Source organism: Lipotes vexillifer, unplaced genomic scaffold (assembly GCF_000442215.2).
Source record: "Lipotes vexillifer unplaced genomic scaffold, Lipotes_vexillifer_v1.1 scaffold14, whole genome shotgun sequence".
NCBI lineage: Eukaryota > Metazoa > Chordata > Mammalia > Artiodactyla > Lipotidae > Lipotes > Lipotes vexillifer.
In genome coordinates, this window is record NW_006775372.1 from 1650962 (window position 1) to 1677712 (window position 26751).

Consider the following 26751-nt stretch of genomic DNA (forward strand, 5'->3'; position numbering starts at 1 on the left):
AAAAAAAAAAAAAAAAAAAAAGGTGTAGCAATGATGAAACACAAGCGCAGTCTCACCTCCAAGGCTGTCCAAGACTTGGGAAATGCTGCAAGTGCCAATGTCAGGGATCATTAAATGCCTATCATGAGCATCAAGTGCAGGGAAAGACACACTGCTGGGCTCAGCTAGGGCAGCCGGCTTGACTGTCAACTCTGGTAGGAAGCCTGCAGGTGAGACTGAATGGGTCCCGGGTCCAGTGTTCCTCTTTAGTGGTTCCAGGATGGGGGAGTTGTCTTGTCTACAGATAGATGGAGAGTTAGGGTGGGGAGGTCTCCTTTACAGTTAATTTGTCTACCCCAGGGTTTCTCAGCTGCAGAACTGGAAGACGCTTTGCTGTAGGGACTGACCTGTGCGTGGAGGATATTTAGGATCCACCTGCTAGATGGCAGTATCAACCCCCCTCCCAAATGTGACAACCAGACTTGTCTCCAGGTGTTGCCCCATGTCCCTTCAGCTCCAGATGACAACCACTGACCTACAATAAGCATTTAAAATGCACAAGGCACTATTCACAATAGCCAAGACATGCAAGCAACCCAAGTGCCCATCAACAGATGGTTGGATAAAGAAGATGTGGTACATATATACAATGGAATGTTACTCAGCCATAAAAAAGAATAAAATATTGCCATTTGCAGCCACATGGATGGACCTAGAGTTTCTTATGCTTAGTGAAATAAGTCAGACAGAGAAAGACAAATACTCTATGATATCACATGTGGAATCTCAAAAATAATACAAATGAATGCACATGCAAAATAGAAACAGACACAGAAAACAAACTTATGGTTACTAAAGGGGAGAGGGGCGTTGGAGGGACAAACTGGTGTTATGGGATTAACAGATACAGACTACTCTATATAAAATAGGTAAGCAACAAGGATTTACTGTATAGCACGGGGAATTACAGCCATTCTCTTGTAATAACCTGTAATGGAATATAATCTGCAAAAACCCTGAATCACGATGCTCTGTACCTGAAATTAACACAACATTGTAAATCAACTATACTTCATAAAACAATAGAATAAAATGCATCAGTCAGAGCTTTGCAGTGGAGCAGGGTTCCTCAGCTTGGGCACCAGTGCTGACTTTTGGGGCCACATCATTCTTTTATTTTTTTTTTAAACCTCTGCAATTATTAGTTTATTAGTATCATGCAGGACTCAGATGTTCAGTATTCCTCCTGAAATTACATAAAACAAATGCAAATGGAAAGAATCCAAGTCAAAATTATATAACAAAACAGCACTCCATCACAAAAGCGTGTACAATTACAAGAACGCTATTTTAAAACACTGGCACTTTAAGAGAACGATAATCTCAAGAACCACAAAATTGCCAAATTGTTCCCTAAACTGTTAAGCAGATAAACATGACCCTGATGAATGCACTTGAGTTTTGTAAAGAAAAATCAAACTCAAATAAAAAAGGTAATTCACACTGAAATACAAAGCTTGTCTTCCTCCCTCGTGTCTATTTCACTTATAAAGGGGCAAACCATAGTATAGGAAAATATACCTGATTAAAATGTGCTATACAATTTTAAAAGTTGGCCCAATTAATTAAAAATACCTTTAATGGAGGAGCTCAAGTTTCCTAAACAATCCATAATTTAGAAAAATAGGAGAAGACGTTTACAGCCAGCACTTTTTCTCCAGAGCCTTTGTTGGGACTAATACCACCACCACCACCACCACCAACAAACGTAATATGGCAGTCTTGTATTTTAAGCTCACGCTTTTGGGGATACATTCTCAGTCTTAAACGTGGGAAGTGCAAATATAACTGCCATTACATGGTAATGGGTGTTAAAGGATTTAGAGTCCTCATGTAAAGATTAGAACCTACTTTTCTATTAGTCCTTCAAGGACAGACTTTCAAAATGTTTGGTTCTAATAATCCCGTGCTGTGAGTAGATTGGTTACTCTTCACTTTGTGAATGAAACTCGGCTATGTGAAATCTGATATCAACCCATCAAGATTTGAGTTTCAGGGGGTGCTGGGAAGATGGCGGAGGAGTAAGACGCGGAGATCACCTTCCTCCCCACATATACACCAAGATTTGAGTTTCAGTTATGGATGAAAACTGTCTCAATTAAGCTTTTATTACCCTCATCATGAGTATGCAGGGTGTGTACACGAAAGCTTTTTATCAGCTAACTATGCGAAAGATAAACACTGTAATAATTCGTGTGATCCAAAATGGGCAAAAGCAAAAGACTAGCTTCCCCTTAAGAAGAAAATTTTCAGACCTATGAAAAGGACAACAATACTAATAAAAAAAATTGTGTTTACTTAGAAGCATTCAGAATGTCAGAAAAACAGCTGCAACTTTTCTTTTTTTTTTGCAATTACAGAGTGGTATTCAGTTAACAGAACGACAATTATTTCGTATAAGCTGCATCAGAGACAACTGAAGATGAGAAAACTACCATCCCCATATATAAGTAATTTGCACTGTGCACCAACAAGAACCTGCTTTAAATTTCCATGCCAATTTACAACCCCCAGACTGTACCAGGAAAGGTTAGTGGCTATTGAAAATACCACCAGGACAGGGCTATCTAAAGACACATTCGGTAGTGTGTTAACTATACAAAAAAAAGACACTGTACAGTTTAAAAACAAATCTTACACAGCCTTACATTTCAATTTTTTTCCTTTAAAAGGAGTGAGTTGTATACATGGGGGTTGAATGCTTTATAGACAAGAAAAAAAAACTGCGCTGGAACCAGCTTACTCATCATCATCATCATCTTCCTCCTCTTTCTTCTTTTTCTTGCTTTTTTCAGCCCTGACGACTCCCTTTTTTGCTGCATCAGGCTCCCCTTTAGCTCGGTTTGCAGCAAATATCCTTTCCGTATTTTTCGTTCAGCTTAGCAGCCCTCTTCTCCTAAGGCTGCTTGTCCTCTGCAGCAGTGCTTTTCCACATCTCTCCCAGTTTCTTTGCAACATCACCAATGGATAGGCCAGGATGCTCTCCTTTGATTTTTGGATGACACTCAGAACAAAACAAGAAAAAGGCCGAAGGACGCCTTTTGGGTGCATTGGGATCCTTGGACTTCTTTTTTGTTTCCCCTTTAGGAGGGATAGAAGTTTTCATTTCTCTTTCATAACAGGCCTTGTCCGCTTTTGCCATGTGTTCCAACTTTCCTTTCTCTTTAGCAGACGTGGTCTTCCACGTCTCTGAGCACTTCTGAGAAAACTCTGAGAAGTTGACGGAAGCATCTGGGTGCTCCTTCCTGTGCTCCTCCCGGCAAGTTTGCACAGAGAATGCGTATGGTGACATTTTACCTCTCGGCTTCTTAGGATCTCCTTTGCCCATGCTTAATTATTTTTCCTCCGCGAGGCACAGAGTCGCCCAGTGCCCGTCCGGCTCTCACTTGCCCCGGCGCTGTCTCTGTGGAGCTCAGTGTACTGCAATCCCGCATCATTCTTTGAGTGGGAGCGTCCTGTGCACCGCAGGGGGTTGAGAACACCTCCGCCCTGGTGCAAACATTGCTGAAGTCTTCCTGGGGAGGCAGAGCATCCTCTGCTTAGCACCTCTGAACCGGAGACAGGAAGGAGCCCCTGGAGGCCTGACGGAAGCGGGAAGAAGGCCCCTGTGTCCTGTCTGCAGCTCTTCCCCCAGGTTTCCTGGCAGCTCTTCACTTCTGCTGGAGGACGCCCCAGCTTGTCCGAACTGAGTCACTAGGCCAGTCACTGGGTCCCTACGTGCCACCTCTGTCACAGATGAGGAGACTGTGGGCTTATGTGAGTTCACAGGATTGGCCAAGATACTCTTCAGCGTAGGAGGGCTTTGCCAGGGCTGACTTCTTCAACTGCTTCTCTACAGAGCCCTGCCTTCCGATCCACAGCCCTTTGTCTGTAACCAGAAAGAAAAGAAAGAGATTGGAAGCCCAGTGTCTGGCAGCAACACTTGTTCCAAACCAAGGAATGTAAAACTGATGTACCGTTGAATAGCCTTTCTTTAGCCGACAGAATGCAAACATTCATCGTGTTTATTGCTGCGGAACCATTAGTATGTGTGATTGCAGGTTGCTTTCTAAAACTTTGCTCAAGGTATATGGATTACATGATATATTTGAAGATATAGTATGTGTGTGTGTGTATATATATATATATATATGAAGGTAATGGTGCATATATACATATATAGATATCTATATCTATGAAGGTAATGGTGAACATATACACGTATAGATGTATTATATCTATGTATATGAAGGTAATGGTGAACATATACACGTATAGGTGTTTTATACCTATATATATGAAGGTAATGGTAAATATATACATGTATAGATGTTTTATACATATATAGATGAAGGTAATGGTGAATATATACATATATATTCCAGTTTTATTGAATGACAAATTTATAGATATTCCAGTCTTACTCAGATATCGTTGACCTTAACATTGTATACCTTTCAGAAGTACAGCACAGTGATTTGCTATACCATGTGTATTGTCAAATGATGAGCACCATAATTTTAGTGAACATCCATCACCTCACATGGTTACAATTTTTGGTTGTTTCAATTGCCGAATGGTGTGTGTGACAGAATGAATGCTTTCCGTGTAGAAAACTGCTGTGTCTGTTACGAGTGCCAGAAGCCGTCCTGAAGATAGCTCAGAGTTGGAGGGGGTCTTTGAATCCTTTTAATAAATTAGTTTTGATTTTTTTTAAAGCCATTACTTTGTAAAATCCAAAGAATTCTGAGCTCTGAAACACAACTAGCCACACTTGTTTGTGTTGTTTTTGAGACCGAGGACTTGGGGTTGTAATTGCCAGCAGGGCAGCGTTCATTTTTAGCACGTGGTGACTTTGAACATCAGATGGTGTTTGCACTATGTGGGGTTTTTTTTTTTCCATTTACTGTATCATCATATGCTCTCTCATACCCTCAGAAGCAGCTTCCACTGCTTAAAACCTCATGACCTTTCTGCACTGTCCAAGCTTTGCAATAATGTGAAAACGCTCAGAAACCTAAATGCAGCCAGAAGAGTTGGGCAGAAGGACTGTGCCTTTTGGACCCTGTGCTCAGAGCTTCTGTGCCCCGTGTGCTCAGGGGGCAGCTTCTCCCCAGCCTGTGCACCTGAAATGCAAAGAACCCCTAACTCAAATGGACCGTGTGGGTTATGAGGGCCCAGCCTGGTGTTCTGTGGCCCTGGAAGTACTAAACTGAAAGGCACCTATTGACTTTGAAAAGCCCAGCTATGTGATTCCGGTAAAAAAAAACCAAAAAAACAAAAGTACCAAGTCCATTTTTGGTTAATTAAGAAGAAGGGGAAACTGTCGTTTGGCGAGTGAGCATGTATGCCTCTGGGTCAGGATTTCCCAGCCTGGGCACAGTTGATCTGTGGGCCTGGGGAATTCTTCGTCGTGGGATGGGTCTTGTGCATCGTGGGATGTTTAGGTGCATCTTTGGACACCATCCCGGAGATGCCAGTAGCACCTGCTCTCTTGTGAGAACCAGAATGACTCCAGACACCACTAACACCTCTGGGGGTGGGGTGGACGTTGGGGACGAGCTGCAGAGTCACGCCTCATTGACAACCACCGGGCTAGAAAAAGCATTTAAGAATTAGTAAGACAGAGCGTGGACTGAGAGCACGATGCGCCACCTTGGCACGAATGATACCTGGGGCCGGATCGTTCTTTTGTTGGCAGTGCATTGTGGGATATTCATGTGCATCCCTGGCTTCTACACACTGGATGCCAGTGGGTAGAAGGTCACAGCTTGTGAGCACAGCTGTGTTGCTTGTGGAGCAACGCCCACAAGCTGTGACAACCAAAAATGTGTCCAGACAGTGCCACCTGTCCCCTAGAAGACAAAGTAACTGGGGCTTGACAGTCGTTGGTCTAGGCGGATCTTATATTACAGGTGAGAAAAAATAAATCTGTGTTCTATAGGTAGTGTTGGGGCCAAGAGTCTTCCTGCCCCACCATCTTGTCACCCATCCCCTGGGTGACTCATCCAAAGGGGTGTCGAAAGCCATTTGCCTTCCTGGGCGTGCCGGCTCATGTCACATAATTGACATCTCCTGAGGCAGACTCATCACAGTCGGCAGCACGCAATCGACTCCAGGAACTTCTAATTGCAAATGAGTCCAGGTGAGGAGTTCATTAATCAAGGAGGTGATAGTCATAACTGTCTAGAGCTAGAGGGTGCACACTCAGGTTTTTTTGGTTGGAAGTGACAGAAACTCAGTGCCCCCTCACTCAGACCGAGAAAGGGATTTTTTCAGTTGCACAGATGGGAGGGAGGCTCACAGAGTCAGAGGAAGAGCCTCAGGAACCAGGACCGTTGGCCTTAAGGAACTGAAAATTCTTTGTAAGTCCGACTGATATGACTTGTCACTGCTGTCTGTGGCTGCTGGTGGAGGGGACCACTGTATTTGAGAGTTGCTGGTTTTACATCCTGGTTAAATGCAGTGGTGTTATTACCATTTTATGTACATTTGGGAGTGGATGTTTTGGTAGTTATCCGTCACTGGATACAAATTACCGCACATTTAAGGGCTTAGAACAACATCCATTGATTATCTCCGTGTCTGTGGGTCAGGTGCCCCGCATGGCTTACCTGGCTCGTCTGCCCACGACGGTCTTTACAAGCCTGCAAAATATTGGCCACAGTCGTATTATCACCTGAAAGCTTGGGATCCCCTTCTAAGCTCATTCAACATGTTGGCAGAATCTAGTTCGCTGTGGTTGTAGGACTGGGACCCTCAGCTCCTAGGGGCTACCCCTCCCTATAGGCATTTCACACCATGACTGTTTGTTCCATCCAGGCCAGGAGGATTGCAAATCCTCTGCTTGGAGTCTGTTTCCAAGGGATCACCTGATTAGGCCAGGCCCACCCACTTCAATCTCCTCATTGAGTTGCACAAAGTCAGTTGATTAGGGACCTCAGTCATATTCCTTCACTTTTGCCAAGTCCTACATCTCAGGCCCCCCTCACACACACACACACATCCTCAAGAGGAGAGGATCACACAAAGATGTGGGTACCAGGAGGTGGGAGCCATGGAGGCTATCTTAGAATCCTGCCTACGACAGATGCCTTTTTGTGGCAGGACCTGGGAGCCTAAATAGGATTTGGAAAATAGGTCTCTCTACACCCAGTAGAGCCTAGTGACATCCTTCGTCTGTGATCCTAGCTACCAGGTCAGCTCTCTACACCTTGCCTCCCTACACCCAGTAGAGCCTAGTGACATCCTTCGTCTGTGATCCTAGCTACCAGGTCAGCTCTCCCCTCCCCCCAGCCCCGTTCGGTCCACCCAGGCCTTACAGCAGAAAGTGTTCTCTTATTGGTTGGAAGTTATCACTCCACTGCTGTCCGTGTAGTCCTTCCTTCTGTCCTTATGCAGAAGGTTCATTGAACCCGCATCTGTGGTCCCTGGGCCAGGCTGGTGGGTCCAGATCATCACCAGCGGTGACCTACAGTCCTGTTTGCATTCACAGTGGGGGGTTGGCATTTGTCCACATCTCAGTTTGAGGCTGGAACATCACGCTAGTGAAGTCAGACGACTTGGTGGTGTTTTTTTTAAAAAGTAAACTTGAGCTTGATGTTTCTTTTCTAACGCTTTTAAAAAAAAAACTTGAGAGACCCTCACCCCAGCCCGCCTCAAGGGGTCACACAGTCCCCCGGGGCCAGAGAGTAACATCTGGAGACATCCAGCCCATGGATGGTTCTTTTTCGGCCTTCTCTGAGGTTTAAATTTTTATTAGAATATACATTTTGTTTTTGTTGGAGAGATACAAATTAAATCAGCAACCTTGGAAAGCATTAAAATTTAATATTGGAAAACATTTTAACCTCGTTAAATTAAAAAAAATTAGAAACGCTATAATCCAATCCAGTGAAAGGCTTATTTCGAAGCCTTCATTAAATGTATTTTGAGAGGAGTATACTGCTGTAATTATAAGGTTTAAATAACTTTTATAAATTCACATTTTAATCATCTGTACTAATGAAGGACGTGTGATATGGATAATCCAAACTATAATATCTAGTACCTGAATTTTTCAAAGGCATTCGATATGTATTTGGAGCTGTAATCTCATATGACATCAAATTAGTTGGCCAAGGATTTCTACATGCTGTTAGGATTATGTTCTTTCTACTACCGATTGAATTATTTCTTCAGGGTTCTAGAATATGTTTTTTCCTCTGTAATGTTCCCTTGCAAATTAAGTTTATGTAGGTTAGTATTAAATTATTATTATTTTTTTTTTATTTTTTGGCCACTCTGTGCAGCATGAGGGATCTCAGTTCCCCAACCGGGGACTGAACCCCTGCCCCCTGCAGTGGAAGCGCAGAGTCCTAACCACTGTACCTCCAGGGAAGTCCCCCGTTAGTATTTAATTAAATTGCATTCTCTTGCTAATGGTGAAGAGAGTGAGTCCAAAATACATCCAGCCCATGGATGGTTCTTTTTCGGCCTTCTCTGAGGTTTAAATTTTTATTAGAATATACATTTTGTTTTTGTTGGAGAGATACAAATTAAATCAGCAACCTTGGAAAGCATTAAAATTTAATATTGGAAAACATTTTAACCTCGTTAAATTAAAAAAAATTAGAAACGCTATAATCCAATCCAGTGAAAGGCTTATTTCGAAGCCTTCATTAAATGTATTTTGAGAGGAGTATACTGCTGTAATTATAAGGTTTAAATAACTTTTATAAATTCACATTTTAATCATCTGTACTAATGAAGGACATGTGATATGGATAATCCAAACTATAATATCTAGTACCTGAATTTTTCAAAGGCATTCGATATGTATTTGGAGCTGTAATCTCATATGACATCAAATTAGTTGGCCAAGGATTTCTACATGCTCTTAGGATTATGTTCTTTCTACTACCGATTGAATTATTTCTTCAGGGTTCTAGAATATGTTTTTTCCTCTGTAATGTTCCCTTGCAAATTAAGTTTATGTAGGTTAGTATTAAATTATTATTATTATTTTTTTATTTTTTGGCCACTCTGTGCAGCATGAGGGATCTCAGTTCCCCAACCGGGGACTGAACCCCTGCCCCCTGCAGTGGAAGCGCAGAGTCCTAACCACTGTACCTCCAGGGAAGTCCCCCGTTAGTATTTAATTAAATTGCATTCTCTTGCTAATGGTGAAGAGAGTGAGTCCAAAATGTGATGAGTATAAGTAGTAAAATAGAAGAGGACTTAACATTGCCTAAAGATAATATTAAATTAGGCTCAGAAAAAAAAAAAAATAGAAAAAAACTTGAGGTAAAATTCAACAAACTGCATATTAACCGTTTTATAGTGTGTAATTCAGAGGTATTTATCCAGCCACTTTGTTCAACTGGTACCTCTCTCTAGTTCTAGATCTTGTTCATTATTCCCCCCACCAAAACCCCATACCCTTTATCAGTCCCCCCCAAACCCAACTTCCTTTCCCTTTAGCCTCTACCACTAATCTCCTTTCTGTGTCTAAGGATTCACCTATTCTGGACGTTACCTATAAATGGGATCACACAATATGTGGCCTTTTGTGTCTGGCTTCGCTCACTGAGCATCATGTTTTCAAGGCTTGTCCACGTTGTAGAACTCTGTTCTTTTTAATGGCTGGATCCTGTAGCATTTTATGGCTGGACTGCGTTTTGTTTATCCGTTTACCTGTTGCTGAGCATGTAGGTTTTCACCTTTCAGCTCTTGTGAGCCATGCTGCTCTGAGCCCTGGGTGTGCAGATGTCTTTAACAGTGTGGTTCCGCTTCTTTTGGGCGTACACATAGAAGTGGTCTGGCCAAGTCATGTGGCCAGTCTATGTTTCGCTTTCTGAGCAACTGCCGTGCTGTTTTCCACCTCCAGGTTTAATCTCTCTTCATCGTTGAGGTCCTCATTTTAGACGGTTGTCTCTGCTGTGGCTGAGCAGCCCTGAGAGGTAAAATTACAGCGTCTCCTTTCAGAATTTGTGTTGAGGAAGATGCAGTTTATCCGTGAGAGAGCGTCTGGCAAAGCCTCAGTTTGTATCATGAGCGTTTGTAAGCCTTGTTTCTGTCTGCCCGGCAGCCTGTTGGGAAAGGTGGGACAGCCAAGGCTCAGGTGAAATACAAGGAGGGAGGGGCCCAGAAACCAGTCACCTGAAACACAGGGTCACATGGTTCCAAGGTCATGAAAGGAGGCCCCTGGGTCCCGAGAGGCCATCAGACCTGTCCTGGTGGCTGGAGATGGACTTGAAAATCCGTAGGGGTGATTCCTGGTCCTGTTGGGAGTTGCCGCTGGGCGGGGCTGCTGGTGTTCCAGATGGTGGCAGGGATCCCAGGAGTCTCTGAGTTGTTGAGTTTAATCTGCTCCCCAACTTGAAATGGGCCACGGAGCCGGGAGTAAACGGGGTCTTCTGGGACCCTCCCTCCACCTACCTGTTCTCCATCACACGTCACCTACCTCTCTCCTGCGTCCTGGCCTCCCTCTCCTCTCCACCCACAAAGTGTTATTACCCCCATCCACGCCTGCTTTGGTCTGGGGACAGAGCTGGGTGTCCTGAGGTCCAGGGGATGGAACCAGTGGCCCATCACCTTATGAAGATTCAAATTCCAGTTAGATCAGGAGTCTTTCTCTCTGTGTTGACTGCACTAATTTCCATCTCTCTTCCAACCCCATTTCCTCACCCTCAACACATACAGTTGTGTCCAGTGGACACATTACGAGATTAGGGATTTTATCAAACACAGTAGTGTGAAAGCGGCTGAGTGACTACTTACAACTAATTTTCAGAAAAAAAAAAAAGTGCTCCTGGCCACTGCCCAAGCGTTCATTAGGACATGAAGCCTCCTAGGGTACGATGGTGTGTGTGGAATATACGTGGCACTTAATTATATATTCCATTAGAGCCATTGGAAGAATCAATATGGCGACTCCAGACGGCCTTCTTTAAAGAATTACATGAATGCCATGCATTCCCAGCTACCTTTGAGCATAGCTGCCACTGAAGTTTTCAAATGGAATGTCTGTTCCTGTGATTTTTTTCACTTCTGCATCTTTTAAGCTGAATGAACCTTGTGCATAAAGTTATACTTTGATTATTTTTTCTTGGTTCCAATAGTGAGCTAAATTAGAGAGGCTAGTGTCATTTTGACCTGTGATAACTACATAGCAGGGATATTGGGGATCCTTTCTGTGGCCCTTTTATATTTTCCTACCAGTGTAACAGTTGGTTATTTACCAATTGGCTTGGAATGCTGCCCACAGTTAGTCACTTGTATTCATAGACGTGTTTGTTTTTCAGTCTTCACCAAACCTGGAGTCCCCTATTGCACCAATGCTGTCCCAGGAGAACTTTCCCTGCAGCACATAATTAACTACATTCTCAGCTTCATCATCATCTCTTGCAGGAAACACTTCTGCTTTTCCTGCAAAGATGCTCAGTGCTGCTTCTTCCTGGGATTCTGGAAGGACAAAAATTCATGAAATGAATCTGTCTCCATGTAGTTGAAAACCAAAACGGATACGCCGTTGCTACATTCATAAAAACATGTTTAACCAATAGGGCTCGCTGTCTGTTTTCCATGTATTATACAGTAATCATTGAATTTAAGTAAATTTGATTGGAAAGAATTAGCATCCACACCTGGCAGCCTTTCAATGATAAAAAGATGCCTTGAATTAAAGACTTGGACAATTCCATGGAAATAATCTTGAAGATACTGCTGTCTTTGGAGATCTTACTAAAAATCATGACTTTGGACGATCCATGAAGCCTAAGAGTATCGGGTACTCATTTAAAACAGGGGCAATGAAAAGCATCGTGCTTGCCCCCCAGAACCCCGTGCACCTTTGACCCACCATGCCTGCACCATGTGCAGAGTCTAGAAGCCTCAGGAACCCAGCTGTTGGTAACTCTGACCCTGAGCCACTGCCCTGGGCCATTCCCCACACTCCGTCCCGTTACACGGTTTACTCTGTGGGTCAAACCCTGTTTGCTTTTCTGTCTTGTTTCTACCCACACATTGTTGACCTTTCCTGAGACCTTAGCTTCTCTCAGCCGTGCTGGCTCCGCATCCTGGTGGGCTGCCTCAGACAGACGCTGGGGAAGGTCCTCCCAAGCAGACGTGTCCCTGCCAGGAACATCAGGAGACAAGTCAGTCACACACACACACGTTCACATTTAGCAGAAAGAGAGAAAAAGCATAAAACATGTAAAAGCCCAACCACCTTATTCAATTTACAGTGGCACACAAGGGCGCTCTGTTCTCAATTTACATATATACATTTTTAATTCAGTCTGTTATTTTTCTTTAAGTGATGTAACGCCTGTTTACAAATTTTTTGAGGCTTATTTTACGTATTTTGAAATTCACCCACTTGCACCATTCAGTGGTTTGCATTAAATTACCAAGTTGTGCGATCATCACCATAAATCAGTTTTAGAGCGTTTTCATCACTCCAGTGAGATCCTTTACGCCCGTTTCTTTTCATCCCCACTCCTACCCCGTGCCTGAAGATGTCTTTAAGAAGTCATATGTTTCTCAATTTCATCATATTTCTTGGAACCCTGTGATTATTGCCCTCGGGGATGTTGCCAATCATCAGAGTATATCATTCTGCTCCATGACCCTATAATCCTTGTCTTACAAGGTCCCAGAACTAATCGCTCAAGCATGAGGAAATAAAACGTATGTGTTCTCTACATCTCCATGCCCCTCACTGCTTGGAATGCTTGTCTTTTGTCTGCCTTTACACTAAATCGTCTGACCTTCTGCCATTTTCACTGTTTTCTCCTGACTACTTGAAATTATGGTCATTTCCAGAGGAAAGGTATATGGACCAATACTTAGGTCCTTAAGACTGATTTCCCTTGTAAACAAGTCAGTGTCTGTCAATGAGATGATCATTACTTGTATATCTCAGACTGCTATCATTTGAACAAATGTACAGTTATTTCAAAAGGCACAGCTAATTGTAGGAGTAAGGGAAATGCACTGAATATAGGCAGATTACACAGTTGTAAGTAAAATCAAAACTTGAAATCTGGACATGGAAGCATGCTAGGGTATTATTTGGTAAGGATTTTCAAAAGAGAGAAGATACCAAGTGAGATAATTTGCAATTATACAATAGACTCCCAGGCCTGGTCCAGGCAGTGAATAATGAGTTCTTACCTATAGATAATGAAACTGGCACAGAAGCCTGATCTACTGGTGATCTGGGACTTCAGCTGCTGGACATCGGCTGGAAGTATTGCCCAGCTAAAAGCTTAATATCTGATAAACTCTCTTCTTTCTGGAAACTTTATCCCACAGATAAAAATATTGCTCTGAAATTGACTGTGATAAACCAGGAAGAATTGGTTGGTGAAGCGAAGTGATAGAAATCCTCAGAAGGAAGTGACCTCTTTTAAAATCTATAATAGTGAATGGCCAACGCGTGCCCTGGGGTTTAGAGTCGTTCAGATAAAAATAGATAATATCTCCTCGCCAGGGTCTCTGAAAAAGGAATGACTCAAGCATTAAAATGGATTCAGACATGAATGTCTAACATTGCAATCACAAATCTGTAAAGGGTCCAGCGGAGGAGGGAGAAAGCAAGAAATCGGCCTAGCAAAATAGGGTTTCCCTCTAATGAACCCAGACTTTGAAAGGGAGTATTCGGGTGGTTGGGGAAGGGCAGAGAATCATGAAATGAATGGCTTCAGATCTCCATCATGTCAGGAAGGGCAAAAACCCCAAACAAACTCCTCAAAATACTCACCTGGTGCTCTACTTCCCAAGTCTACCTGGGCAGTTTCCATGCCCTTGGACGGGACAGCAGGCCCACTGCATCAGACCTAATCCTTAGGAAGGTAAAAATCCATTTAGGGCTTCCCTGGTGGCGCAGTGGTTGAGAGTCTGCCTGCCGATGCAGGGGACGCGGGTTCGTGCCCCGGTCCGGGAAGATCCCACATGCCGCGGAGCGGCTGAGCCTGTGGGCCGTGGCCGCTGGGCCTGCGCGCGTCCGGAGCCTGTGCTCCGCAGCGGGAGGGGCCGCGGCAGTGAGGGGCCCGCGTACCGCAAAAAAAAAAATAATAATAATCCATTTAAACAGCACCTGTATTTTCAAAGTTCTGAAGCCGTACCGGCGGACGTCACGGAGCCCCACCTGGAATCCGCCCTATTCGCTTTATGTGTCTGACACCACATGGTGCTGATAGGTTTCTTGGAGACCATCACGTGGAAATGCTCACCTGATCCACTGCACAATGTTGACGCACATCCTGGGCTGTCCCTTCGGGTTTGCGTGTTGTTTGATCTACTCACACGAGCTGAGACCCCTTTTGCATTCCCCGGCATTTTAAATCCAGCCCCCTCCTGGGATCCCCCAGGATCACAGCCTCACAGCCTCTCATGGGTAGCAGGAAACTTTGCTACCTCTGAAACTCTGAAAAGTCTACACAAACAAGCAGACTAACTAATTGACTGGCCAGCTGATGGCTGTTGACAAATTGGACTCACCTGTCTCCCTTTAAGCCTTAGACTTGCCTTAGATTTTAGGCTGCCTCAGTGATCCCTTCTGGCTTCCCAAAGCCACCTTCTTAATCGATATTCTTTATCCCATCAGGTCCACGTCACAGATTTCCATCTCTCCCTCTATCTCACTAGCTTGGCGTCCCCTGAATCTTCTTTCCCAAGGTCACCTTTGACCGTCTTACTGCCAGTTCCAGTATCTTTTCCTTTGAGATGATTCCCACTTCTGGTTCTTTGCATACCTTTCAGCATGCTCTTTCTGAGCTGCGTTCTCTGGTTCTTTTTCCCACCTCTGCCCCTGGAAGTTTCAGTTTACTCATGCTTATGTCTTATGCCCTTTTTTTCTTCTGTTTCCCCTCGCTGGGCAATCTCACCCACAGCCATGGCATCAAATGTCACCCTTAGTCCTGTTTCCTAATTCCCTATCCTGTGCTCTGCTTTCTCCCCTCATTCTAGCATCCGGGGAGACAATACTGGTATCGTGAGTGATGGTAGGTACCGTTCCATATACAAACCTGTATCTCAATCCCACCTTTTCTACATACAAGCTGAGCTGGTAAAAACTTCCGTAAATGTCAGTTTCCCCTTCTGTAAAATGGGAAGGAATAATAGAAGATAGATAATTTAGGTTAACATAGATAATACATATTTACAGTATCAGGATCATAGGTAATATATAGTCACAGTATTAGGATAATGCCTAGCACATTGGTAGCCCTTAGTAATGGATGATGGCGATGATATTTTATTGTCTTTTTCCTGTGACATGAGCTACAAATATTTTCCAAACTAGGCATGTGCAAAATTCAACTTTTACCTGCTCTTTTCCAAATCGCTGAACCTTCAGTACATCTCGTCCATGTGCTGGAAGCATTCATGTCCATCCCCCCATTCCCTTATCCAGTAAGTCATCCACCTGGCTGGCTTAGTTTCTGAAGTACCTCTCTGACCCCATGGCCACCATCCGCCGATGCTGATCTTAGGAGTTTCACTGCAATGCACTGTTTGGATGCATCCAATAAGGGGGGCGTTTGGGCACTATAGCCCTGCCTGTGGCAGAAGTTCACAATTTTCTTTCCATCTTCCTATCTTGCTTCTCCACTCACCCTCAAATTCTGTACTTACCTGGTTCTTTGTTCTTTTTCTTAGAAACAGTATTCATGTTTATTAAACACATTTTTTTTTTTTTTTTTTTTTGGTACGCGGACCTCTCACTGTTGTGGCCTCTCCCGTTGTGGAGCACAGGCTCCGGATGCACAGGCTCAGCAGCCATGGCTCACGGGCCCAGCCGCTCCGCGGCATGTGGGATCTTCCCGGACCGGGGCACGAACCCGTGTCCCCTGCAACGGCAGGCGGACTCTCAACCACTGCGCCACCAGGGAAGCCCTATTAAACACATTTTTAAAGTATTATTAAGTGTTTAGCTTTCGTGAGCTTCAAGGTTTACTTTTTCTCCCCAGTTCTGCATAACTGAACTTTCAAATCTGCCAACTCCCACTGAAATGACTCCACTCTGGATTCTAAGGCGTCAATTTCTTGCAGATTTTCCTTTGCTTCTTCTAACATTTCTCCTGTTTCTTCTTGAGAGTGACTGATGAAAACACAGGGAGACCAATCTGATGAGGTATCCCTAAGCGGTCATCATCTGCAAGCATGATGTCCTCACAAGCATCTTCGAAGTTTTGGAGTTGTTTCTTTCTTCACTTCTATTTCTTCCTTCAGCTCTGTGATTCTACTTCTATTCTGTGCAATTTTTTTTTGTTATTTTAATCTCCTGTTTAATCTCCTCAAAGCCACATTGATGTCTTCTGCACCTGCCTTTTTTATGGTGGCCGCCATCTTGGGTGGTTCTTTGTTCTTTAATTCATCTCCATTCCATCCAGAATGTTCCTTGAAAGTGGATGTTGTATTGGCACTTTAGAACCATTTCCATGTTTCCTGGCAACTCCCTGACCAATCTAGTCCCGAAGGACTCACCCTTGGCCCTTTGGCCAATATCCCATTGATACTAAGATTTCACACTGTCCGTGAAGCACTTGAAAGGATTTTATATCCTGGGGCGATCTCCGTGGTAAGAGCCAGGATGCCAGCGATGCCTTTTGTACCAAGTGGAAGAAGGTGAGGGTGGAAACCCAGGCAGCACGTTTTTGGAGCAGAGCATAAATGGAAGTTGAAAATCTGTCAACAGATTCCCTTAGGGTGCATCCCTTCCCCACATACCCATGTCCCCGCAAGTCTTTGTGTCTTCCTAGGAGTTGGTGAGCCCCGGTTGGAAGACTCGTGACCTGGATTATTGGATTCACCTCCTCCCTGGTCTCATTTTCTGCCAAACTTCATTCGATCAAAATCTACCCATTTTGCCTCTGTGAGAGTAATTTGCTCACAGTGTGTCTCCGTTTTCTTTGAAAGCCGACCTAGTCTGACTCTGGAAGAAACTCTTGCTTTTGGTCTTCGGATGCTTCCAAAATCTGTTTCCATTTTACTCAGTGAGCCTCACCTTTCACGTTGCCTCCTTAAACATTCCATTGCAGGGAGGCCGGCTAGCTTTCTGTGGGCATATCCCTTAGCTATTTCTGTGTTCAGCTCATTAATAGCCAATTGTGTTGCTTGCTAAAATGAAATTATTACAGAAGTAATAACATTTATGTGTACCCTAACAAGTAGTGTGAACATTAACTTTTCCTGCCGCCTCATCCCGCATGGATTTTACACAGCAGAAACTTTTTTCCTCAGGTCACTGTACTTGGGACAGTTCAGGGACATCTGATAGATCAGAGAGAGATGGAGGGTTACAGTGCAGTAAACACATTCCTTTTGTCGACATAGAACACTTACACAAAATCAGAATGTTCACTGTCGTGGGGCATTAGCAAAAAAATTAAGTTTTGCCCTTTCCATTTTTTTATACCTACGAGAGCGTCAATGCTGAGAGGCAGTAATTCTGTTCAGTGATGTAACGCTTCTAAACTGAGCTTAATTTGGGGGAAGAGCTGTTTTGCTGTCGGCACAAAGAAGGGAATTGCAGCTCCCAGCAGCCTCTCCTACTGTGCACGCTCCCTACGAGTGCCGAATGCCACGGGGGCATCACATGGTTCCGTGACCCCAGTTCATCAGTTTTCCTCCGGCTGTTGCCTCTGCCCTTAGTCTCTTGAGATAAAACTTTCTGCTTTCTTGACCGACCTCTCGAGAAGGTCACAGTTAGCTTTCTCCAGTCCTTGACCTCCGGTTTTCTCTCTGTTCACTAGATCTGTCTGAATGGTGTTGTGACCTCTTTGGTTTCTAAAACCAACTGGGGGTGAAACACCAGGAAACGGCATTGTTCACACTTGTTAAAGTCATTTCCTAGCAAACGCTGGCACCTGATATGAGTTGCCCTCTGCTGCCACGGTTGGCCACATGTCAACCGGTAGGAATATTCCCCCTGTGGGGAAAGCAAGTGATGCCACGTGGGTAGCCAAAACGGGCTCTGGAAGGAGCCCTGGGAGTCTGCTGCAGTGTCAGCTGCCTTCCTGTGTGACCCTTGGGTCAGGCACTCACCTTTCACGGGGCTCCATCGTCTCACCTGTAGATTGAGGCTCTTTGGATTTTAATTCCTGGACTCTATAGAGTCCGGCCCTTTGGTTTGAGCCCAAACACCCATATTCTGCAGAGTTCCCAGGCTACAATTTGAGATCAAATATCCTGAGCTGTAAAACCAAAACCAGGGGTTACTTTAATGAATGTGACTGCACTTTGGGGTAGGGGGTGGTAATCGAGTACCAGGTCATTCATCAAAGTCTTCCCCTAAGGGAGCTGGCAAGTTCCATAAATCCCCCCGGCTACTCTAGATGAATAATTTTACACTGAAAGCAGGTAATCATGAATCTGCCTCTAAATCTCGTCTTTAAATCCACGCTCAAAAGTTGACAGACTGTCCTCCTGAGTCAGACGCCACTTATCAGCCTGTATATGGTCAGGCCACTCAGTATGGCTGTTCTCTTGTTCTCTGTACGTCCCCTGCTTGACCAGTCCCTGCTTTGCCTACACCCTACTCACAGGACCGTGCTTGGCCCCTGCCCCTTAGACCAGAGCTGCCCCACCTGTTGGTTTATTAAAGGGAGACATCTGCCCTCGTGATGATTGTTAACCTGAGGGGCTGTGGCCTCCTGGTTGCCCTGGTAACGGATGAGCCCACCTGATGTCTATTCCCCCTATAAATGGTAAGCTCCTTCTCCCCCGCCGCTTGCGGAGCTTGTTGCCATGTCCTGTGTGTTCTCTGCTGTACACAGCGGGGGTGTTGCTCCGGGACCCTTTGCTTCTGACGTCTAAGTTCCCCCATCCAGTAAAGCATCGGTGCCGCTGTCGCTCTTTCTTCCATCCTGCGGCTGGGTAGCGACAAAGCTTGCGGGGTGCAGCCTCACAGCCCGTGACCGGCAAGGAAAGCCCAAAGCTGGCGCTTCTCGCTCATGGCCTGCTTCTCAATGCCCTAACTCAAGCCCATCTCTGTAGAGAAAGGCAGCGGTAGCATCCACTAAGGAACCCTTCATGGTTTAGTCGGCAGGGCCAGTATATCTGCCAACCCAAGGGTGTGGGCCTCAAGTCCGTGGGCAGACAACAAAACAGAAGTGTTGTTGGCCATCGATGCTTTGAAAATTCTACACACATCAGTTCAATAAGTCATCACGGTTAGCATAAAATGTTAAGACTATGATGACTGGTCTGCCAGCTGCCGGGTCCCAAGGTAAAGTGAAGCCTCACTTCACGATGAAGCGGTCATCGTGAAAATGCCAGGTAATATGGTGAGGTCATGCCAAGAACGGTTAAGGCTGAGGAATATGAGGGATGCTGTTTTAGGGAACCGTGACCTTCCATGAGGTGTTGACATAAACACCCCAAGGACATGTCCTGAGCAACGACAGGACGCTGCAAAGCCCACTGAAGTGTAAGGATACAGGTGTGTGACGTGTGGCCATCGGCCATGGGTGGAGTGCCCGGCCCACCACCTGACATCACCGTCAGACACCTGGAAAACGCGAGCACACCCCAACATCATGGCACATTCAGGCTGTTTATTGACTTACCCCTGGCCTTGCAAGTCGAAGGCGGTTTCAGGAACCTCGTCGTCATGGCCGAGATGAAGTTTGTTTGTCCCATGAGTTGGTGCTATGTGGATGGCCTTTTTAAAAAAGGTTATAGTTTATACTTTGCTTCTGTTTCCTAAGGCTCTACCCAACTTTTTGTTACAAATTTCCCCCCCCCCACTTAAGTCTCACGTGAACGAATGATCATCTTTATATCCTTCATCATTGATCGTAGATTCAATAATTGAAGGGCTTACAGATGATCAAAGGTTCAATAATTGAAGGGTATACAGTTGATGATAGTCGATAATTGAAGGGTTTACAGACAATCATAGATCCATAGTTGAAAGGTTTACAGATGATCATAGATTCCATGGTGGAAGGGTTTACAGATGATCACAGATTCCACAGTGGAAGGGTTTACAGATAATGATCATAGCTTCAATAGTTGCTGGGTTTACAGGTGATGATGATAGATTCAGTAGTTGTCAGCATTTTGCCATATAGGCTTTATCCATCCAAAATCAATGGCCGTCTTATAGTGTCTTTCATGAAGCAGGTACTCAACAGTTCATCCCACAGTGGGTGCCAGAGTCCTTCAGAATCTAGAGGAAGAGAAGCAGCATGAAGCTAGTGTACAGGTGTGTGCTTTAGGTGTTGGCTCAGTGTTAATAATGTGCCCTCAAGTGCCCGGAGCTGGACTCCTCCTGAACCCCAGAGGATGGATGTTCCTTATCGTGGAGTGACTATAACTTGCCGCTACCACCAGGTGTCCGTCATAGCTTTTGAACCAATGTATCTGACTAGACTTGGAAATGGAATCTAGCATTAGCTCAGAACTTCGACCCCCCACCCCCCGCTCCCCAACCCAGGTCCTTTTACCTGTAACCAGGGGAAATAGTCTTCACAAACACAGCCTGTTACAGGTGGGATGGGTAGGAAAGTGCTTTGAACAACAGTGAATGCCTGTGGAATGTGTAAGCATCCTGGGGTTGCTTTACGGATGCTGGTTTAAGACAGGGTAGAAATGAGGAAATTTGGGACAACCTGCAGATAGGAGAAAGGTGGGTGAGTTCTGGATCAGCTCTAGTTTTCCTCCATTTCTCCCTCCCTGTATTCTAGGAGGTGGGTACACTGAGGGTGCCCATCCATTGTTGGAGAAGGCTGCTTGTTCTGGGTTGAAGAGTGATACCCTCTCCCCAACCCCCGCTGCCAGTCAGTTATTGGCAGAACCTTGGAATGCGACCTTATTTGGAAGTAGGGTCACTGAGGATGTACATAGTAAAGGTGAGGTCCCACAGGAGTCAGGTGGGCCCCTGATCCAGTGCGGCTGTGTCCTTATAAAGAGACTCATAGGGGGGAGTCTTCTCCTGTGAGCGGAGGGAGAATGATGGGAAGATACATGGCAAGAACTCCACGTCCTGATGCAGGCAGAACTTACAGTGGCGGGTCTACAAGCCCAGGAACACCAAGGGTTGCTGGCAGCCGTAGTCAAGCTGTATATCTTACTCAATTTGTTTTCACATTTACAGCTTTTATAGAGGTTGATAATTATAAGAGTTTCCCGCAGCTCTTTATTTCCAGTTCTTTTTTTTTTCTTTTGGCCACGGCTCAAAGCCTGTGGGATCTTAGTGCCCCCGCCAGGGATCGAACCTGCACCCTCGGTAGTGGAAGCTCAGAGCCCTAACCGCTGGAACAGCAAGGACTCCCTGTTCATTTCCAGCTCTGCGTTAAACTTCTGACTTCCCCAAGACTCTTGCTAGTTCCCCAGGAGAAACCTTCAGAACTTGTCATACAACTAATTGAAGACATAAATGCAGCAAACATTTAGTGAGATCCCCCCTCTGCCTGCTGCTACACACAGCCTTTTGGACAATGGGAAGTACAGAGAAGATGTGGCCTCCATGGGGAGAATGGCTCAGTTGATTTAGGGAGAGAAGATGTAAATGTGCTCAAAAATGGAGACTCGGGCAAAATCATTCACCCAAGATCGTCCAAGTTATTAAACAGGAGCCTCCCTGTGCTTGATTCCATAGTTAAAGGTTTTACTAGGGTAGCACACAGAATAGGTTCTAGGAGATATTAACTGCATCACCAGTATGTAGTTTTGCAAATGGAGATGTTTTCTTTCCGTAGCATATGAGTGAAAACAATTACGTGATCCTGAGAGCCTTCCACTTCTTGAAGTATCAGATCAACAATTGACCCTTTGAAAATTACAATATTCTTAGAATATAATGAAGACAGTAACAACCTCCAGAGCAAACCAGGAAATGGCCTGAGTAAGATGAAGACAACACAAATTGAATTTGTTGGCAAATTGGAAACTGTCCCCACCCATGGCAAAAAAAAGTTTCGTGGTTGTAATTCTTTCCCCTCATTGGGTCAACGTTATTCTGTTTAGCTGATTTATGGAATTTGTTTTGTGTCATAAGTTCATACTCGGCCCCATTTCAGGCATAAATGCCACTTGGCAGTTGGACTCAACTACGAAAAATCCTAACATTTTCGACTGTGGGTTTGAAATCAACCCAGCCTCCCAGCAACATAGTTGAGTCTCCACCCTGGGAAACAGGGAAATACCACGTGGCTTTTGTTGCTTTCGAAGGGGCTTCTGTGAATTAGGAGTGCAGCTGTCTAATTTGGTCTGATTCCAGATGTCATTGATATATAGTGACATCTTGGTACTCACTCTGATTGAATTCCCAGGGTTTCCACAGTTGAATATCGATACACAATTTCTTATCTGAAGTCCTTGGAGCCAGGACTCCAAGGACTGGAGCTTGGAATTGAGTTATGCATGCTTTAGAAAGTTAACAAGTGCCTTTTCCGTAGCTCATAGGACCCCCTCAGCAGGTGGTGGCAGCACTCTGAAATCAAACGTGTTAATATTCCTGCAGAAAAATGTATGAATATTTCTCCCAGTGGGATACATGAAGACAACTGTTCTGATAGTTACATTGTATTCATATACTGGTAAATTAAATTGTATGAGGATAGACCATCAACACCCTGGGTACTTTCTGTCTCTAAGGAAAGCATGAGATGTAGCCAAGTCAAAGTAAGGAGTAGCTGTACACGAACCCGTAACATATGTCCATGATCTCTGGATGCTCGAGTACCTTTGCGATGGGGTGCTTTAGAGTCAGCGTAGTACTCTCATCATGTACTATTTGGCCAAGTGGTGATGGTTAGGGAACAAGGGTCTACAGGGACCAAATGGTCATGTGAAAATCGACCCTCTCAGAGACTTCTTTTATTACGGTCTGTCTTGTCAATCTAGTGTCCTTTCTGAGTGGTCTCTCTTGTGGAGCGAGTTTGCCATAATCTCTGGTTCTTGAGGCCAAGAATTAACAGATCACATATCTTAGCCATATGTGGATCAGGGGTCGGCCAACAGTTTCTGTATAAGACCACGTACATGGTAAATATTGTTGGCTTTGCAGATCATATGGTCAGCTGTGCAGTGACAGGGCAGAAGCAGCCATAGACGGTACGTAAATGAATGTGCACGTCTGCGTTTCCAATAACACGTTATTTACAAAAACAGGTAGTGGGCTGGTTTGATCCAGAGGTCATAGTTTGCCAACCCCTGTTCTACGTGATTTTTTTTTTCCACTGTAGTTCACAATTCTATGATCATGACCACCACTGTTAACTTTGCACTTATCAGTATACAACCAACGTAGAGTGGAAGAAAATGTTTATCTGCTCTTCATGGAATACAGAAACCCGTGGTTTGATAGATTTCATATCAAAGAAGAAATAAGTACCTGAAGTGTTACATTTCACAAGAAGGGTGTGAGAGAGCACACTAGAAACTATATTATTTTACAGTTTTGTTCTAGCCTGGCTTGTCTACTCTTGGTATGCTGGTTCTTGGACTACTCAGGGAATATTTCTCAGAAAACCCTTCCTGTGTGGGTGAGGATGAAGAGGTGATTTGAGTTCACATTTCCATCATGGCTGTTTTTTCACGACCGTCAGCCTAAGCTTGAAGACCTCTGTCCCACAGCTTGTAAGAGTTTCTCTGGGATCATAGCTTAGTGGCAAGATAGGGCTGTTTTCATCCGTGTTACATGTATTTTCAGGACTAAAGTTCGTATCAGCTTTTGTCTTTCATGGTGCCCCAGGGGAATAGATCCTGGGAGCAGATCTGCAAACCTATGGCAAACCCATCAGTCGAATTTCATCCACTGACCTTTTCATCCTTTTCATCTGTTTCCCATCTTTCTAGACCATCTTTTTCAAGTAAGAGTCCTCCGAGGCTGACCTTATCTAATAACCATGCTTCTGGCTATTGCGAATGACAAATACCTTCCTTCTTGCCTCTCACTGTTACTCACGAGGTGTCTTGACCTCCTTTTGATGCTTTCCCAGTGCACTTGAGCCTAGTGTTTCATGACGGTGCAGCATGATACTAGCAAACAGCTGAGGCACGAGGGCTGAGACAAGACGGATGCCTCAAGTCGGTTCAGGTTGGGTTTCGCTGCCAAATAAAAAACAAAAGGTACAAAAACCTTTCGGTTTCCAGGGCTTTTGGTGTCTCACAATCAAGGACAAGGAACGGTGGGTTGTAACTCCACCCTTACACCACTGTTGTGATTTTCAGTGTTGTACAACTAAAACCTCATTTGGAGAGGGGATGAGAATGATGAAAAACTGACCAAGTAAATGACAGTTGCGACGATTAGATAAACAGTGGGAAGGGTCATGGAGCATGCTTACTGTTGACTCACGAACTAAATCGAAATATAGGTTCCTAATAATAAAGCAGACCTAACCCCTTGACCTTCAATTTTCTTGTTCTGTGGCTATAACTTGGGTTATAAATTTCATCTCCAGAGACTTTTATTTTCACACAACTTATCACAGTCATAGTGGAACTACCACTCATAATTGGCCGTGCGTGATTGTTGGAACACGCTGGTGTGACACGCCCCCTCCAGCCCCATCCACGTTTTTGCCAATCTCTGGCATCACACCCGGTTTAACGATGACCAGACCGATTATCTAACGCAGTTTCTCAACCTTGGCACTAGCGACGTTTGAGACCAGCTCGTTCTTTGCGGTGCGGGACTGGGTTGGATGCGTGTTTGTGGTTGGCAGTGGGAGAGGCTGTTCTGTGCATCATAAGGTAATTAGCAGCATCCCTGGCCTCTCCCCACTGAATGCCAATAGTATCCACACATTTGCGAGAACGAGAAATGTCTCTAGACATCGTCCAGTGGCCCCTGTGGGACAAAATCGCCCCGGGTGAGAACGCGCCAGTGTTATTTTGAAAAGTGTGCTCTGCACATGGGCCATTAGACTTTCCTTTGTGTGTGTTCCTCCTGCAGGTATAGTCCCCGGTGGCAATACCACTGTGAGAGGCATTGTGGCCTAATCGCTTTAGACGTGCTTGTTCCTCTTCATAAAGTATCACATGCGGGTCAAAGGGCTTCCATGCTGATCTCTTAAAATCTATTTCCTGTCAATGAAAGGTGTGCGCACAAGAAAGGAAAAATGATGATTTGCATCTCCCCTGCCTCGCAAGGGGAGTCACCCACGTGTTCAAATCTACGTCCTTACGATCTTAATCTTGCCAATTAATATCCTGGTGAGAGGTCAGAAGAGGTGACCACGCCCAGAGATTCCTTCATTCCTGAAGACAGAGGAGAAGGGTCAACACTGATGGCACACCGTTCCTTCTTTTAAATTTTTTTCTAACTTTTATTAATTTTTATTGGAGTATAGTTGATTTAAAATGTTGTGTTAGTTTCAGGTGTACAGCAAAGTGAATCAGTTATACATATACATATATCCACTCTTTTTCAGATTCTTTTCCCATCTAGGTCATTATAGAGTATTGAGTAGAGTTCCCTGTGCTGTACAGTAAGTCCTTCACTCTTTTTCCTTTTCCCATCTAGGTCATTATAGAGTATTGAGTAGAGTTCCCTGTGCTGTACAGTAAGTCCTTCTTAGTTATCTATTTTATACATAGTAGTGTGTGTATGTCAATCCCAAACTCCTAATTTATCAGTTCCCCCCCGTGTTTCCCCTTTGGTAACCATAGATTGGATTTCGAGATCTGCAAATCTGTTTCTGTTTTGTAAAAAAGTTCATTCACTTATATGTGGAATCTGATTTTTTAAATGGAACAAATGAACTTTTTTTTACACCATTTGTTTTCAATAGAACCTAAGATGGAAAGTCATGCCGGAAGGTTGATGACAGTTTCAAATGCCATCTCTGGGGGGGAAGTATTTCTGGGGTACTGATTGAACCCAAGAAATTGTTGCTGGGAGCTGAACTTCAATAAAGCAAGACTTAGACTGACAAAAATCTATGAAATAGTAATTTTTCTCTAACGTGGCATTCTGTTGTGATTATTATTATTATTATTTTGTGTGTGTGTGTGGTTTGTGGGTCTCTCACTGTTGTGGCCTCTCCTGTTGCGGAGCACAGGCTCCGGACACGCAGGCCCAGTGGCCATGGCTCACGGGCCCAGCCGCTCCGAGGCACGTGGGATCTTCCCAGACCGGGGCACGAACCCGTGTCCCCTGCATCGGCAGGCAGACTCTCAACCACTGCGCCACCAGGGAAGCCCCTTGTGAATATTATTTACCAAGTGAGATTATGCTTCCTATTTTAAAAGGATAAACAATAGATTTACACAATAAATTGCTGCATGGGACATGCTAGTTTTTGTCTAAATGTCAACAATTTGAAAAAATATGTATATATGTACTTGAGGTTGAAGGGCATTGAGTTGGCTTTTTTTGAGCTCATTTTCAATTCGTGGGTGGGGCTCTATACCAGAGATCGCAAAACGTTTTCTGTAAAGGGCCAGATAGTAAAACATTTTCAGCTTTTCAAGCCAAAGAATCTTTGTCGCAACTACTCCACTCGGACTTTGTAGTATAGGGGCAAGCAGGTAATAAGTAAATGAACGGGTGTTCCAGTATTTGTGGACTTTGCTTATGGGCCCTGAAATATGAATTTCATGGACTTTTCATGTGTCACAAAAATGTCCTTTTTTCAACAGTTTAAAAATGTGAAAACATTCTTACTTGGCTCCAAAAACGGATGGGGGCACAGTCCCCTGCCCCGTAGTCTGTGACCCCAGCTCTGTTGGGAAACTATTTAGCGAGAGCTTGCTATGACAAAGAAATAGCCCTGACCTGTTGACTCT

The 26751-nt window shown here is 44.4% G+C and overlaps 2 pseudogenes; both read right to left on the reverse strand.

Annotated features, from left to right (window-relative positions):
• Positions 1 to 2778: 2778 nt before the first annotated feature.
• On the reverse strand, positions 2779 to 12213 carry LOC103083010 (high mobility group protein B1-like; annotated as a pseudogene).
• Positions 12214 to 15937: 3724 nt separating this feature from the next.
• On the reverse strand, positions 15938 to 16356 carry LOC103083280 (prefoldin subunit 4 pseudogene; annotated as a pseudogene).
• Positions 16357 to 26751: the final 10395 nt, after the last annotated feature.